Source organism: Acomys minous (assembly GCF_964271855.1).
Source record: "Acomys minous genome assembly, chromosome: 17".
In the NCBI taxonomy this organism is placed as follows: domain Eukaryota; kingdom Metazoa; phylum Chordata; class Mammalia; order Rodentia; family Muridae; genus Acomys; species Acomys minous.
Genome location: NC_140500.1, coordinates 34,794,239 through 34,802,039, shown reverse-complemented (window position 1 = coordinate 34,802,039; position 7,801 = coordinate 34,794,239). Strand labels below are relative to the sequence as shown.

At 36.1% G+C, this 7,801-nt stretch overlaps 1 long non-coding RNA gene across 1 annotated transcript; it reads left to right on the top strand.

The window, feature by feature from the left end:
* Positions 1–999: 999 nt before the first annotated feature.
* LOC311588724 lies at positions 1,000–6,364 on the top strand. The gene is made up of 3 exons (XR_014776328.1): positions 1,000–1,163; positions 2,981–3,116; positions 6,284–6,364. It is a non-coding gene; the product is annotated as an uncharacterized lncRNA (long non-coding RNA).
* Positions 6,365–7,801: the final 1,437 nt, after the last annotated feature.

The window sequence follows — 7,801 nt, the reverse complement described above, 5'->3', positions numbered from 1 at the left end:
AATGAAAAGCCTGTGAACTCCAAATTGCATATGGCCTGAGGAAACATGGAGAAGCAAGACTCAGTGAAGAACGACAACGGAGTGACCTATGAAGTTGTGCTGAATGCCCAAATTCAAGGCTTGTGGCACAAGCTTGTGGTATACCAAGGCACACATATCTTTGTTTTCTCCCCATCAGAAACACTGAAGAGATGAAATGAAGAAACAGTGATGAGCCATCAATCAATGGAGAGTTGTTTGTGAAACTGGGGACACAGACTCAGCTTCATAGTGGTTGTGTCTTCTGTGCTCTTGCTTACTTAGCTCCAAATCACTTCTTTTCTTTTAAAGCTTTAAAAAGACAAGGTTTGCCATTCTTTTGAGAACAGAAAAAAATTTGTTGGCACATGGTGGATCCCTATTCCCAAACTGACCACTTGACAGAAAAGCAAGTGTTGGGCCCCTTGAATTAACCCATTCCATCCTCTTATGTTACACAAATCACAGATATTTCTGGAGGACATAGATAGCACCCTTTTCTCTAGCATTTTCACTTTAGTGGTTCTGAGCTAGAACACCACTCTTCTCCTTCCTGTATCTTCCCTTTTCTGCACGATGCAAGTAGAATTCACTATCTAATTTTAAAAATGGAAAGGACTGTTTGCACAGCAGCATTAGATCATCAATCTGATGTGCAACTCTGAGCTATAGTGCGGGCATCTACCTGAAAAGCTGCCCTCAAATGGAAATGATGACCTGTGCCAGCTTTTGGGAGATTCACAGGAGAACGTGTCTGATCAAAGACATAAGAAACCAAACTGAAGCACATTTTTAAACAGCGCCAGGCTGGCTTCAGTATCTCCATATAGAATTTTTGTTGTTGAATGGTCTGAATATTTTTAATACATTTTACTTTTCAGAAACTATTTTTAAATTCCTCCTTTTATGGATAAATTTAAAATTAGACAATGTGCTTTTCATTTCTCCTTTAGATTGACTGCCTTTGGCCACCACAAAAAGTATAGAACCTCTTGTTTCTGGTTTGTTGAATTAGAAGGCTAAGTGCTACACAAAGCAGTAGGAACAAAAGATTTTCCTATGGTGTGTGTAACTCAAGCAGCAAAATAATGTGTGCAACATCTCGAGTTTGGCTTGACTGTGTGTTTTTGTAAACTTCTTTAGAGGTAAACTACTTTGTCTGAACTATTTATTAATATTGGATTTATCTGAAATTTTTTTTCAGTTTGTATGGATATGAACCACAAAGTTCTTTCAATGCTGAGAGGAAACAGTAGTTCAATTAATGTTTGGTTTGTGACATAAAATGCGGGGGCTAATGGAATCAATGGATGTCACAATACAGGAAGAGAGTGGTTCACATCCCATCATTGAAGAAATGAACAAAGAAATTGAGTCGGTGTCAAGGGTGTGTGTTGGTTAGGATATAGTGGGCTTTGCCCTCTAAGTAATTATTCAAAAATTGCTGCAGTACAGAATAATTATTCACAGTGTACTTTCTCTTAAATTCATTTAATTAGCAGTAGAGACTTGTACCTGTTTTCCAGGAGTATTGTCTTGTTCAGCAATTTTGTTAACTACTTTTTATTTTATAATTGCTACATTTTATGATAGTATGTCCAGGTGATAATTTCAAGTATGTATCTTCTGGAAATTTGATGATTATATCAGTGCAGAAAACTTGGATGTGATATTTCAAACAAGTACTGATATTCTTCATGAAGGGAGTGAGGCAGATGTAGCACAGCTCCTGGGCACGTTGCAGTTTCTATGCATTTAGGACATTCCAATGGGCAAGTTAATTAACTTGCTTTTTCAGGTACAGTATCAATATTCTTATATTTGCCCCCAAAGTGTATGGGTAATTCACCCCAGTCACATAATTCTAAAAACTAAAAAATTTGAAGACTTTAATTGTAAAAAAAACTATCATTTTGCTTTCTACAACTCAAATGATAGAGAAATCAGGAAACTGATTTCTTTTCAGCACATTTATTGAGCATTTTAAGTTTGTGAAATAGTCTGGTACATTTCCACAATACCAAAGAAACAAAAGAAATGGCATTATCTTTGCAGAATTTAACAGGCTCAATAAAGAATGGTTATATAAAAATTTAAAAGACTAGGGGTTAGGGAGATAGCTCAGTTAGTAAAGTTGCTTGCCTTGCAGGCATGAGGATGCTATTGCAACTCCCAGCATCCACATAAAGAAACTGGTATACAAAGACATCATCCAAGGACTGCAGAAGCAGAGATAGATTCATGAATCTTGTAAATCAAAGCAAGGAGGACCCAAAGGACTATGGAATGACTCCTTTTTTATTTTATAAATTTTAATTATTTTACTTGTGTGCATGTGTGTGTGTGCCCGTACATCACTGCATCCATGAGTTTAGAGATCAGAAGACAACTTGCCAGACTCTGTTCTCTCCTCCCATTACATGAAATCTTAGAATGTAACTCAGGCTGTCAGGCTTGGCAGCAAGCTCTTTTAGGCACTGAGTCATCTCATCTGCCTGATATCCTTGATTTTATTCTTTGCTTAGCTCATGCTTTAAAAAAATTTTTTTTTGGCTTCACCTTTGAGAAAAAATGTTAAGAAAATGGTGAAGGGGTTAAATAAAGAAGATGCTGAATATTTATCTGCCAATACCTTCTTCCACCTCCAGCTGTGTTTCTGCCAAGATATATTTTCCAATGACCAGAAGGAAACTAATGTTGTATTATAGATGATGATGATAAGGATGACAATCATGATGATGGTGAATTTTCAATAAAACTAGTTATATAGGAAATTGATGTGTTGAGGAACCATGCTAAGTAGAGTTAACTAAAAATTCTTTTTCAGAGAACTACACCTTTATCATGAGTGATATGTCAGCCAAATGATGTATTTGTTGGTGAGGATTTCATAGGTATAATGAAATATCTGAAATAATGAGCTTAACAAAGAAATAATGTATTTTATTTTGTGTATTCACAGGTTGACTCGAGCGTCATGCTAGAAAAGGCATGGCAAGTGTTGTTGAATATTTTCTATGACCCAGCTAATTTCCAAATGATTGAGACAAAGACCCAATGGTTTATTTAAACCAGCTTTAAGAACAATAGTTGGGCAGGTACAATTTAAGCTAATTTTCTAAGCTAGTCTGGCTACCTGCACTCTCCATACTTGTAAGTATAGTGTTCTGTTTAGCTAGATCTGCTCCATTCAGGTCACATCCTTTCTATCTCCTTTCTCTCTCTCTTCCTGCCTCCTCCCCCTGCTCGCCTAGTGGTTCCTCCCTGTGACCTCAAGCCTGAGAATAGAAGTTTGGCCTACACCTATTCTGCCCTGTGATTGGCTGTCAGCAACTTTATTAACCAATCAGATAATTGGGAGGCAAAGTTTTATACAACATTGTCTGGATGTGTGGATAAGAATTCACTTCTCTGGACTGTAACCAGATCTTGGGGGGGCCAGAATTTAGCACCTGAATACACAAGGCCAACAACTTCAGTACCTAAGAAACAAAGTGAGTGAGAGGAGGGATCTGAAGATGCATTTTCCAAAAGCAACCTACAGTGAGTTGTCTCTTTGAAAAAGCTCCATTTTCCACTGTTCCAGCCCTTTCCACTAGTCCATTCAGTTGCTAATCTGTCCACAGAGACTTCATGATCCACTCATTTTTTTTTTTAAGTATTACCACCAATAATGCTGTATATCTTTAACATGGAAGCCTTTAGGAGAATCTTTTATATCCTGCAGCCAGTGGTTATAGTCTCAAAAAGACCTTCTGTTTGATTCTGCCACCCAGACATTGCAAGAACCTCATTCTTATTCTGTTCCATTTAATATATATTGCTGAAGTTACCTAGAACTGTTCTTTCTGATTATATATGTATATATGTACACACACACACACACACACACACACACACACACACACACATATATATCATCATCATCATCATCATCATCATCATCATCATCATCAGTTACAACCTGATCCCAGCCCCTTCCCTCCTATTCTCACAAGCCCACTCTCATACCCCCATTCTCTCTATCTTCCAAGCTGCACATGTGCTACATATGTATACATGTGTAGGGGATTTAAGTCCAGCCTATGTATGCTCTTTGGTTGGTATTTATTGTCTGCAGTTCTAATATAGAAAGAAAGGAAGGAATCCAACACACAGTTAAGAGGACTTCAGAAGCCCTTCCTGAGATGTTTAATATGAAAATTCAGTAAAAGGTACATCACTCTTTACCCTAGAAAAGTAACAATAACTATTTTGTGTGTTTTATCATGGTTCACTGAAATGATTTAAAAACAAAGTTGAATATTACAAATAAATGCGCAATTTCTCTCCAGATTTCAGTACATTTTGGATTTTATTCCCGTTCAACTCTAAATTTCACTTTTATATTTGTTAATCAGTCATAAATCAGTTTTGATTGTGTCATTAGTTATTAATGTCACAGCAATTTTCCACTCCTGTTGCGATTCCAATTTGAAATTTACAAAACCCCTAAGTTGTTGTCTTAAACTGTGTAAGCATTTGGATTTTTAAATAAATGCATGTATATAAGGGGAACATATTTTTTGAATTTGATTTATTTTCTTTTAAAATTATTTGTCCTTTTTACATATACTTTTATATTATTATACATGATGCAATAAACTACCTACAGCAAGAAGAACCACAAAACATTCAGGAATTATATAAATGTATATTCATGGTGTTTTGTTTGTTTGTATTTGGAAGCCTTGAGGAAAACATCTTTCTTATCTATCATATCTAAACTTTATCAACTTAAAACATGTATCTAGACCTAAAAATATCTTAAGCCCAAAACAACTAAGCATAATTGTAAAACTAAACTATCTGGTATTCAACCCCATCAGAGACTTGAGAAGGAATAAAGCTAACTATCTGAGTAAACATGAAGTGTAGGTTAGCAGCTTCCAAAATGAGAAAATGACAAGAGATAGTTTGATGACTGAATGGCCACCCAAACTCTCTACAACATTAGAACACCATCTTCAGCTTTCTGGCCCAATATATCTGACAGACATATTTGTGAGGCAGGAAATATTGAGGATCTGCTTACCTTATCTTGGTAGAGGTTGGCTGTCAACTCTGCCTGCATCTAAGCTCGCCCATTTTTTAAAGCAGAATTCTGTCTGTGGTAGAAATGAGGACATTTTGCCCAGTGGCTTGTTTGCCACATTTGAAGCCATCTCCACATGAAGGTTCTTTGATGTTTAGCAACTTCTTTGAGGTGGGCTGGGAGCTGTCAGGAGTTAACCTATCCTATTGTCAATGAATCTTTAAAATAATAAAAACATCTTTAAATGCCATATTCTGTAGGTCTTTGATATTTTTGAAGACCTTATCTAACTAATTTACCTAATCTATCTATAGAATCTTATGCTTTTGTTAAACCTAGGATCTATATTCTTGTGATAAAAATAGACTAGTAAGTGACATAACCATGATTTGATTAACTAACAATTAACTTGTATTACTTAATTATCCTAAGCAGCCTGTAATAGCAGTTTCAAGTTATTGGAAGTAAACCTTGTATTATAGTTGAGTGTATGGATACAAAACTTCATATTAAAGTAAAAATATATAATGTGTGTGAAGAATAATACTATTTTTGAATTTTATAACAATGTATCAAAATTAAACTTTCAACAAAATACAAAATTCTACACCAGTGAATTAAAAACTACTTGACGTCCTGACTTCGAGTTCCTTCCTTATTCACACATGGCACAGTTCTTAGCGTCAGCAGCCCCTTAAGTAAACGCATCGTCATCATGAGCTGTAAAGTTGGAGGCCATCATTGCTGAGCGCTTCCTTAGTGACCTGTCCTGCCACAAGGCTAAGACAAGTTGCATTTGTTACTTTAAATTAGTTGTTGAAGCTAAGTGACAGTTGCTGTCACCTTGAACAAGGGCCCATGGAGTGCCCATGTGTCCAGATGAGAGCACTGTGTTTCAGAGAGATGCATTCTGTCACATTGTCTTATATTCAGATTGTCCTGGGAGAGCAGTGCTTGTCCATATGCAATGAGAATACATTTCTTCTGTCTGGGCATGTTCTTGGAAGCAGGAAACAAACTTTTCTTAATCTCTCCACCTCCCCTTCCCCCTCCCAAGAAATAAATAAAGCAAACATAAAAAAAAAACTTTGTGAGTAACAATTAAGGCATTATATTGAGGAGTAGATTCAATAATCTACTTTCTTTCCTATCATTCCTATATATTTTTATACCCCCCTTCTTTCTTTTCAGCCCTTATCTCCAAACCTAAGAGAGAAATATAAAGGAAATATAGTGCTTGTGAGAAATTATATATTTTCAGAAAAAAAGGACCAGATGCTTATGCTGGATCAGACCTGATAGGATTCATTCCTCTCATCATGCTGGACACTGACATCCTGCATCCTTCATGTTCCAGCATCAAGTGCTTCAGTTGCTGTTCCTCATCAGAACAGGGCAGCTCCCAGGACAGCTTCAAAGAAATGTTCCAATCCCAATTGCTCCAGCATTTCAGACTGCCCACACAGGACTCTAATTAACCCTTGACTTTCTCAACATTTACAAACTGGACCACAAATGCTATTACTAGCTTGTTTTACCATTTTCTCCAATTTTATTTGGGCCCCTACAAAGTTATTATTTCTCGCAAATCAGCCAGAAGAAACCTTAAGAGAATGATGTCCTATTTCACTTCAGGAGAGTTGGGTAAGTTTTTGGTTGCTTTCTTCAGCTATAGATGTTTGTTTTCATTGGGACTTGGTTATAAGTTATTATTGGTTTTATTCAGAGAGAAAACAACATTGGACTCAGGGATCAGATTTTTAATCAAGAAAACAACCCCCCACCCCCCCAAAAAAAAATACTGCTTTAAAAGAAACTTCTAGCTTGTAAATTGCATGGTCAAGATAGTGTATCTTAAGATTATACAAATCATGTTCTTTTAAAAATTATTTTAACAAATTTGGCTAATAAAGTTGCTGTATCGCATGGTTATTGTCAACTAGACCTACATTACAGTCACTTGTGAAATTGGACTCTGTATTGAGAAAATGTCACCATAAGATTTATAGGCAGGCAGGTCTATGTGGCATTTTCTTGATTAATGATTGATGTAGAGTGATCCCATATCACAGGGGACAGAAAATCCCCTGGGCAGGAGGTCCAGGCAAGTATGGTGTAACAAAACAGGCTGAGAGGTCATGAGAGCAAGCTATAGTGTTTTATCAGGATCATGGTGTTTTATCACAGCAATAGAAAACTAACTAAGACAGCAGCTTTGGAACAAAAAATCCCTATGAAAAGAAGGCTGCCTCAGAGACAGTGTCTCAAGGAATCAACTTTTTTACTTATACTTTTTTTTTTTTTACTTTTGATTTACTTTTGTTCCTTCTATAGCCAGTGGGTCTCAGCTTAGACTCTACTTATTACATAAATTGAAGTAGATTTGGAAGTGATTGTTCATTGCATAATGTTAAATGCATTTTGGATTAATGTTGTTTTGTGAATGCCTACCAAGTATGAAATTATTTCACAGATATAAAACATAAAAAAGACAATCATGTGTTCAGGGAATGAACATACATGATGAGGATGAAAAAATAATAACCCAACTTCTAATAACATCTCATAAGGTAGGTGGCATATAGAGGAGTGAATCTGTGGTCCAAATTGCATCAAATTGAAATAATCAGAGCTGGTTTCTTAAAAGAAATTGCATTTGAAATCATTCTCAGAGAATTTTTTAGAAAATTTCCCACTTTGTCAGAGAAA